This window comes from Sapajus apella, unplaced genomic scaffold (assembly GCF_009761245.1).
Source record: "Sapajus apella isolate SASKATOON/1434 unplaced genomic scaffold, GSC_monkey_1.0 scaffold2, whole genome shotgun sequence".
NCBI lineage: Eukaryota > Metazoa > Chordata > Mammalia > Primates > Cebidae > Sapajus > Sapajus apella.
Genome location: NW_022436942.1, coordinates 8,166,176 through 8,175,655, shown reverse-complemented (window position 1 = coordinate 8,175,655; position 9,480 = coordinate 8,166,176). Strand labels below are relative to the sequence as shown.

Sequence of the window (9,480 nt, the reverse complement as noted above, 5' to 3'; positions counted from 1 at the left end):
AGACCAAAAAAGCTACTCAGCTCATTTTATAGTACCATTAAAACCTTGATCTCAAAACTGGACAAGATAATACAAGGAAAGAATAATATAGACCAATCTCTAAAACCACCGAAAAAAAAAAAGCCCCAGCTTAAAAAGATCAATATAAAGGGTTCGTTATTGGAGTTTCACTGCAATCAAATGTGTTTTGGTGACTATACCATGCAATGCCCCTTTTCACTGGGAAGCAGCTGGGATTATAGGCATAAGCCATGGTGCCTGGCTAACATCCCTAATATTAAATAACATATATGAGGATTGGAAAGGACAACATAGGCTGGGTACAGTGGCTCATGCCTATAATCCCAGCACTTTAGGAGGCTGAGGCGGGTGGATCACGAGGTCAAGAGATCAAGACCATCCTGGCCAACATGGTGAAACCCCGTCTCTATAAAAATAAATAAATAAATAAAAGGACAACATAATTACAGATATAGTAGAGACATACATCAAAAGATCATATCTAAAAAATCGAAAATTCTGATAAATAATTTTCTAGAAAAACATTAACAAAATTGACTTCAGGAGAAATAAAACTAAACAATAATAATAATAATTATAGTTATTATTATTATTTTTTGAGACGGACTTTCGCTCCTTGTTGCCCAGGCTGGTGTACAATGGCACACTCTTGTCTCACAGCAACCTCTGTCTGCTGTTCAAGCTATTCTCCTGCTTCAGCCTCCTGAGTAGCTGGGATTACAGGCATGCGCCACCATGCCCAGCTAATTTTGTATTTTTAGTAGAGACGGGGTTTCACAATGTTGGCAAGGCTGGTCTCAAACTCCTGACCCTCAGGTGATCCGCCTGCCCCGGTCTCCCAAAGTGTTGGGATTACAGGCGTGAGCCACGGCGCCTGGCCCTTTTATTATTTTGAGACAGAGTCTCACTCTGTTGCCCAGGCTGGAGTGTAGTGGGGCAATCTCTGCTTACTTCAACCTCTGCCTTCTGGCTTCAAGTGATTCTCCTGCCTTAGCCTCCTGAGTTGTTGTGATTACAGATGCCTACTACCATGCCTGGATAATTTATTTATTTGAGATGGAGTCTTGCTCTGTCACCCAGGCTGGAGTGAAATGCACAATCCTGGCTCACTGCAACCTACACCTCCTGGGTTCAAGTGATTGTCATGCTTGTAATCCTGAGTAGCTGGGATTACAGATACCTGCCACCATGCCTGGCTAGTTTGTAATTTTAGTAGAGATGGGGTTTCACCGTGTTGGCCAGACTGGTCTTGAACTCCCAATCTCAGGTAATCCACCTGTCTTGGCCTCCTAAAGTGCAGGGATTACAGATGTGAACCACTGTGCCCAGCCTAGCAGCTAATTAAAAAAATTTTTTTTTTCGTATAGACAGGGTTTCACCATGTTGGCCAGGCTGGTCTCAAACTCCTGACCTCAAGTGATCTGCTCGCCTCAGCTTCCCAAAGTGCTGGAATTACAGGCATAAACTACTGTGCCTGGCCCTAAATAATAATTTTGAAAATTAAAAATGGTAGTCAAAAATCTCTAATACCAAGACATCTTCAAGCCTAGTTTCATCAAACCTTCAATGAACACATAATTTCAGTTTTATACAAACTGTTTTGGAGAACAGAAAAAGCTATTCAGGCCAGGCGTGGTGGCTCAAGCCTGTAATCCCAGCACTTTGGGAGGCCGAGGCAGGTGGATCACGAGGTCAAAGATCGAGACCATCCTGGTCAACACAGTGAAACCCCGTCTCTACTAAAAATATAAAAAATTAGCTGGGCATGGTGGCGCGTGCCTGTAATCCCAGCGACTCAGGAGGCTGAGGCAGGAGAATTGCCTGAACCCGGGAGGCGGAGGCTGCGGTGAGCCGAGATCGCGCCATTGCACTCCAGCCTGGGTAACAAGAGCGAAACTCCGTCTCAAAAAAAAAAAAAAAGGCTATTCAACTCACTTTATAATACCATTAACACCTTGATCTCAAAACTGGACAAGAGTATATAAGGAAAGAATAATATAGACCAATCTCTAAAACCCACGCAACAAAAGCCCTAATTATAAAGATCAATATAAAGTGTTCCTTACTGGAGTTTTACTGCAATCAAATGTGTTTTGGTAACTGTACCATGTAATACCCCTTTTCATTGGGAAGCAGCCTCCCTCAATGACATCTAATCCAAATCCATAATCTTACAGTTCTTTTAGGTTTTCTCTTTCTTTCTTTCTTTCTCTTTCTTTCTTTCTTTATTTCTTTTTTCTTTCTTTCTTTCTTTCTTTCTTTCTTTCTTTCTTTCTTTCTTTCCTTCCTTCCTTCCTTCTTTCTTTCTTCTTTTTCTTTCTTTCTTTCTTCTTTTTCTTTCTTTCTTTTTCTTTTTTTTTTTTTTAAGATAGAGTTTCACTTTTTTGCCCAGGCTGGAGTGCAGTGGTGCAATCTCTGCTTACTGCAACCTCCACCTTCCAGTTGCAAGCTATTCTCCTGCCTCAGCCTTCTAAGTAGCTAGGATTACAGGCATCTGCCACCATGCCCGGCTAATTTTTGTATGTTTAGTAGAGACAGGATTTCACCAGGCTGGCCAGGTTGGTCTCAAACTCCTGACCTCATGATCCACCTGCCTTGGCCTCCCAAAGTGCTGGGATTACAGGTGTGAGCCACGGCATCTGGCAGTTCTTTTTGTTTTTAAAGCAGGCTCATTTCAATTATTATTGACGTCTTCATTTTGAAACTTTGAGTAATATTTGGTTCAAAGCTTTCCTCCTCTCACCAGAGCAGGCTGGACTTGTGGCTCTGGTGACCTGGAATTGGGAATAGGGGTGTGGGATGTAGGGCATAGTTCTTCTTGTCACATCCCATTCTGTATTCCCAGTTATTACTTGTGGTACTCAGAATTTCAAGAATGACTCCCAGTGACCTTGCCCATGGATGATCCCCTCCCCTTTAAGTGTGGGAATCTATGAATATGATGAGCTATTACTCCCATGGTTCTGTTACATTACATGGTAAAAGGGAGATGATCTGGGTTGGCCTCAACAAATCAATGAGCCTTTAAAGTCAGAGTTTTTTCTTGCTAGTAGCAGGACAGTAAGTCAGAGGTTCCAAACACAAGGGTGATTGAACACCCTGTTGCTGGTGCTGGCTTGCAGATGGAGGGGAATGTGTGCCCAGGAATTCAGGAAGCCTTTAGGAGCTGAGAGCGGTCCTCACTGCCAGCAAGAAAAAGGGGACTACCATCCTACAACCACAAGGAACTGAACTGGCCAACAAGTTGAATGACCTAGAAAGCAGGTTCTTCCCTAGATCCTCTAGCTAAGAACCCAAGCTGGCCCGCACCTTGATTTAGGCTTTATGAGACCTGGAACAGAGGAACCAGGTGAGCCTACCTGGATTTCTGATATATGGACTGTGAGCTAATAATTCGTGTTGCTTTAAGGTACTACATTTGTGGTAATTTGTTACATGGCAATAGAAAACCACCCATGACTCCTGCCATCCCAATACCAGTTAGGGTGGCAAGGGGGAAGGAGAGGAAAATTACATTTCTTTACATAATTGCCCTTCAAAATTTGTTGCCCTTTTATTAGCAGGACATAACCATGGTTCATTATATGAACAACCTCAACTAGATGATGGGAACCATTTGTGTCCCTTTCTGTTCGTTGTCTCAGTTTCTCTGATTATTACCAATTGGCCATCAGTTCCCTTCATCTGGCAGGTGTTCAAATAATATTTCTTCCAAAAGACCTGTGGCATGCTCTTGGTAGGAAGTTGAGCAGGGGTACATGAATGAAGCTCAACTTTTTTCTCCCTAGTCCAGCACATTCTACCAATAGATATCCTATTGCTTCCAGGGTTCTATTACCCAGGTAGTGGCCATCTTAGGAGTTACCAGCAGAACTGCTTATATTCCTTCCATCTTCTCCGGGAACCACTTAACCTGGGGGAAACTCCAGTAACCTTTCCACCCCAAAGAGTCGGGGATGCTGTTCAACCTCACTACCTTTCTTCAGCAGCTGAGTGGCTCTGCAACTTTCAGACACGATATAATCACAGATCTCAGATTTAGGTCAGCTGGGAGATTGTAAACTCTTCGTTCCACTAAAAGATGACTTCTATTGTTCCTGGTCCTTTCTTAAAACTCTTAATGGTGGCCAGCACAGTGGTGCACAACTGCAATTCCAGCACTTTAGGAGGCCGAGGCAGATGGATCACCTGAGGTCAGAAGTTCACAACCAGCCTGACTAACGTGGTGAAACCCCGTCTCTACTAAATACAAACAAATTAGCCAGACATGGTGGCGCATGCCTGTAATCTGAGCTACTTGGGAGGCTGAGACAGGAGAATCGCTTGTACCTGGGAGGCGGAGATTGCAGTGAGCCAAGATCGCGCCATTGCACTCTAGCCTGGGCAGCAAGAGCAAAACTTAGTCTCAAAAAAAAAAAAAAAAAAAAATGCTGAGTGCAGTGGCTCATGCCTGTAATCCTAGCACTTTGCGAGCCTGAGGTGGGCAGATCACGAGGTCAGGAGCTCCAGACCATCCTGGCCAGCATGGTGAAACCCCGTCTCTACTAAAATACAAAAAATTAGGCGTGTTGGCGTGCGCCTGTAGTCCCAGCTACTCAGGAGGCTGAAGCAGGGGAATCGCTTGAACCCGGGAAGTGGAGGTTGCAGTGAGCTGAGATTGCACAACTGCACTCCAGCCTGGAGACAGAGTAAGACTCCCTCTCAAAACAAACAAAAACTCTCAACGGTGAAAGTTATCAAACCGGTTCAGCCTGTATTGCCCCTGTGGGAACCAGAGTCTCAGGCCAAGAATTGGGCCTTATTTGAACTTAGCTTTAGAGAATTGAGTGTTCTTAACAGGGCAATATTCCTACTAAAATCTCTGAAATATTTGTTGTCTTCTAAGAGCAGGAACTCAATTATACCCCCATATCATCATGTAATACTTTTCCTGTTACAAATTCAATCCACAAAAGTCCAAAAAAAAAAAAAAAGAGATCCATCGTAACTAAGTAGAATTGTATCTGAGTAAAGCAAGGAAGGTCAATATTAGAAAATCTATCAATATAATCTTACCACATAGGCAGATTAAAGGAGAAAAGCCACATGGTCATTTCTAGATGCATAAAAAAGAAGTGTATAAAACTGAACACCATTCATATTTTTTTAAACCTCAAAAAACCAGGAAAAGAAGGAAACTTTTATGTGATAAAGAGCATCTACCTATAATTTACAGCAAACATCACATTTTAAAAGCATTTTTACTAATGTCATGAATAAGATGAGGTTGCCCACTATCACTGTTACTATTTCATAAAGAAAGAATTGTTCTAATTGAGAGGGGAGACCCCCTCGCCTGCTTCTAGTCACCTCCTCCCTCCCCCGCCAGATGGGAAGGAGAGTGAAAAAGGAAAGTAAAATAAAATAAAATACCAAAGAGCTGGGAAAATGACTCCCCTTTTAGTTCCCAGCATCTCTGCTATCTGCTAACCTTGAAAGAGCTGCAAATGAATGTTATCCCTGCCGGCTGGATCCCGGCACTGGGTGACACCCACACATCTCCACAAACCAGACTCCCTCCTGGAAACACCTCTGCCAAAAAACAGCTTGTTGCTTTGGTCTTGTCTCTGTAAGCCCCCTACCCTGCCGGTCCCAGCTCATGCTGTATACGAATTAGCAAATCAATGAAGCCAAAAGATTGTAAGGTTGGATGTCCAGCAAATGGACAAAGATATAGTTCCGCCTCAGTTTCCCCTTTAGCGCTGTAAGCCTAAGACCTCTGGGAGCTTGGTGAATGAGGCTATAGCCCCTCACAGCTCCTGGCTGAATAAAAAGCCACTTCCTTCCGCAGTTCAGTGTTTGAGAGGTTTGTTCCCCGCCGCTCCTGCTTCATAATGGTTGTAAGAAAATGAAAAGGAGGTATAAGAAGAGACAAGTTGGTGATTTTTGCAAATAATATTATCTACACAGAAAATCCAAGAGCATCTACTGAAAAAGTAATAGTACTGTATAACAAAACAAAATGCAGCCTGTAATCTCAGCACTTTGGGAGGCTGAAGTGGGTGGATCACCTGAGGTCAGGAGTCAGAGACCAGCCTGGCCAACATGGTGAAACCCCATCTCTACTAAAAATACAAAAATTAGCCAGTCGTGGTGGCGGGTGCTTGTAATACCAGCTACCTGGGAAGCTCTAGGCAGGAGAATCCCTTGAACCAGGGGGGCAGACACTGCAGTGAGCCAAGATTGTGCCACTGCACTCCTGTCTGAATGACAGAGTGAGACCCCATATCAAAAAAAAAAAAAAAAAAAAAGAAGAAGAAGAAGAAAAAAGCAGTATTGCTGGCCATAAGATCAAAACACAAAAATGAGTAATTGTTTCATATATCAGCAATAACCGAATAGAAAATAAAATTTAAAAAGGAAGGGGTAATTTAAAAACAGCAATGAAACTTATAAAACACCTCTGAAAAAAGCTAGCCAAACATACAAAGGTTTAAGGAGGAAACGATAAAGCATTATTAAAGGATGTTAAGAGAGACCTAAAAAAAAATGGAGTGGTATATCATGTTCTTATCTGGGAAGAATACATACTGAAAAGAAGTCAAATTAGTTTGTCAATCCAATGCAATGCAAAGCAAAATCCCAAGAGGATTCTTTTTGTGACTTAGACAAATTGGTTCTAAAAGTAACATCCAAGAAGGGCCAAAACAATACTGAAAAAGATAAGGAGAGCTTTCCTTGTTACATATTAAAACTTACTATAAGGCTTACTATTCTATTTACTATAAGGCTTACTATTCTATTGCCTAGCAAGTTCTTTTAGAGGTGTATGCAGCCCCCTGTCCTGGTTGTTTATGCATTCATATATTTACAGTGAATATATAAACACAGATGCAGTAGACAGGCATCAAATTGATCATTATCAAGAGAAGGGAGGGGAATGGGATAAAGAATAACAGTGAAATTTAAAGTTTCTAAGCAATGTTTTATTTAAAAAATATATTTAGGTCAGGCATAGTGGCTCACACCTGTAATCCCAGCATTTTGGGAGGCAAAGGCAGATGGATTGCTTGAGGTTGGGAGTTCCAGAGCATCCTGGCCAACTTGGTAAAATCCTACCTCTACTAAAAATTCTAAAAATTAGCCAGGCAAGGTGGCGCAATCTTGGCTCACTACACTCCAGCCTGAGTGACAGAGCAAGACTGTTTCAAAAATAAATTAAAAATTTAAAAAAAAAAAAGTTTGGGCTGGATGCTGTGGCTCACATCTGTAATCCCAACACTTTGAGAGGCTGAGACAGGCGGGTCACCTGAGGTTAGGAGTTCAAGAACAGCCTGGCCAACATGGTGAAACCCTGTCTCTACTAAAAATAAAAAATTAGCCAGGTGTGGTGGTGCATGCCTGTAATCCCAACTACTCGAGAGGCTGAGGCAGGAGAATCGCTTGATCCCAGGAGGCGGAGGTTGTAAGGGTGCAGTGAGCGGAGATCACATCACTGCACTCCAGCCAGCCTGGGCGACAGAGTGAAAATCTGTCTCCAAAAAAATAAAAAATAAAAACATTTGATACAGAAATAAAAAATGTGAATTCTGGGTAATGGTTTCATTTTTTCTTTTTTTTTTTTCCATAGCAGAAGAACTTGAGGTGGTTTCTTTTGTTGAATTATTAACTGCTCTGTGAATGTTTCTGCATGTTTCAGTCAAATTAAACAAAAGTTGATTAATTTTCAAAATAAAAACAAAAAGCCTTATATTCACTATTTGCTGCTGGGGTTTTGCTTTTTATTTTTTACTTTTTTATTTTCCAAGACAGAGTCTTGCTCTGTCGCCCAGGCTCGAGTGCAGTGGCACCATCACAGCTCACTGCAACATCCACTTCCAGGTTCAAGTGATTCTCCTGCCTCAGCCTCCCAAGTAGATGATATTACAAGCTTGCACCACCACACCCAGCTAATTTTTGTATTTTTAGCAGGAACAGGGTTTCACATGCTGGTCCCAAATTCCTGACCTTCAGTGATCTGCCCGTCTCAGCCTCCCAAAGCATGGGATTACAGGCGTGAACCACTGCAGCTGGCCTGGATTTTGCTTTAACACTATTTAGTTCCAGATGTTTGGAAAGACATATGGAATTTGAACTACTTCTGTAATATTAGATAGTCTCATAAATATTGTGAAACGCAGCATTCTAAACATGGTTTCTGAATGAAATGTTTAGTTTTCACCATGTTTTAAAGATTAGTTGTGGCTAGGTATGGTGGCTCATGCCTATAATCCCAGCACTTAGGAAGGCTGAGGTGGGCAGATCACTTGAGGCCAGGAGTTTGAGACCAGCCTGGCCAATATGAAAAAACCCCATCTCTGCTAAAAATACAAAAATTAGCTGGGTGTGGTGGCACAAGCCTGTAATCCCAGTTATTCGGGAGGCTGAGGCTGGAGAATTGCGTGAACCTGGGAGGTGGAGGCTGCAGTGAGCCAAGATCATGCCACTGCACTGCAACCTGGGTGACAGAGACATGGCAGACGACCAGAAGGTGTTGACGAGGCAGCCACGCCATCTCTTCTTGCGAGCATTTATTTTCTCTGTTTGAAGCCTTGTGACCCATCAGGACCCAGAGGTTGTCTGATCACATTACTAGGCTGCCTGCTGTCTTTGGGTTGGGAGATCCTGGTTGGCCTGAAGGGAAGATCAGAGGAATGCCTGTCGAAGATGGGTTTCTCCTGCTCCTCCTCGCCCGACACTGTCCAGGATCCTGGTCTTGGCCTCCTGCCCTGCCAGGGACTTGACTGAAAGGGCAGGCCTGCTGGCAGAGTTGGGGCTGCTGACCATAACGTTGCTGGTGGGCCTCTTGAGGATGAGGACCTGTGGAGTGGGTCCCGCAGGATAACTACAGTCCTGAATCATAATGGGCACTTTGGGAAGAGATTTGGCTTTCCTGCTGTCTTTCTGTGTGATCTTCAGTTTTTTTTCAGAGGTCTATTTCCCTGCTGTCTGCTGCCTCCTCCAGCTCTCAGCGACCTCGTCATATTCCATCTCACTTGCTGCTTTCCAGATCGCTTGCTTTCTTATTCTGCATTTTCTTTGACTTTTGCAGTATTCAATATTATTACTTGATTCCGGTTTTTTAGACATCACTATATGGCCCTTGGCTTTCTGGTCATTCCTCTAATTCTTTTGCTGTTTCAAGCTCTGTTCCAAGCCTAAGCTTTTACCACTGAATTCTGTTCTGTGACACATCACCTAAAACAAACTCAACTTTTCATTCCCCTCAGACTTTTTTGATCAGCAGTATTTTCAACTTCTTGTGGGAAGTAAAAAACTTCCTTTTTAAAGTTTCCTTTCTTGTTAAAGAATAAGTGTGCTAATAACTTTAAGCCCTATCCTATGTAGCTGTTAGCCATGCCATGCTTACAGGCACGTAATACATTCTATATCCTTGTACTTTAACCAAGATATCTGTGCTGGACGTGCTCACAGGCATGT

The 9,480-nt window shown here is 42.8% G+C and overlaps 1 pseudogene; it reads right to left on the bottom strand.

The window, feature by feature from the left end:
• Positions 1–8,439: 8,439 nt before the first annotated feature.
• LOC116558010 lies at positions 8,440–9,030 on the bottom strand (annotated as a pseudogene).
• Positions 9,031–9,480: the final 450 nt, after the last annotated feature.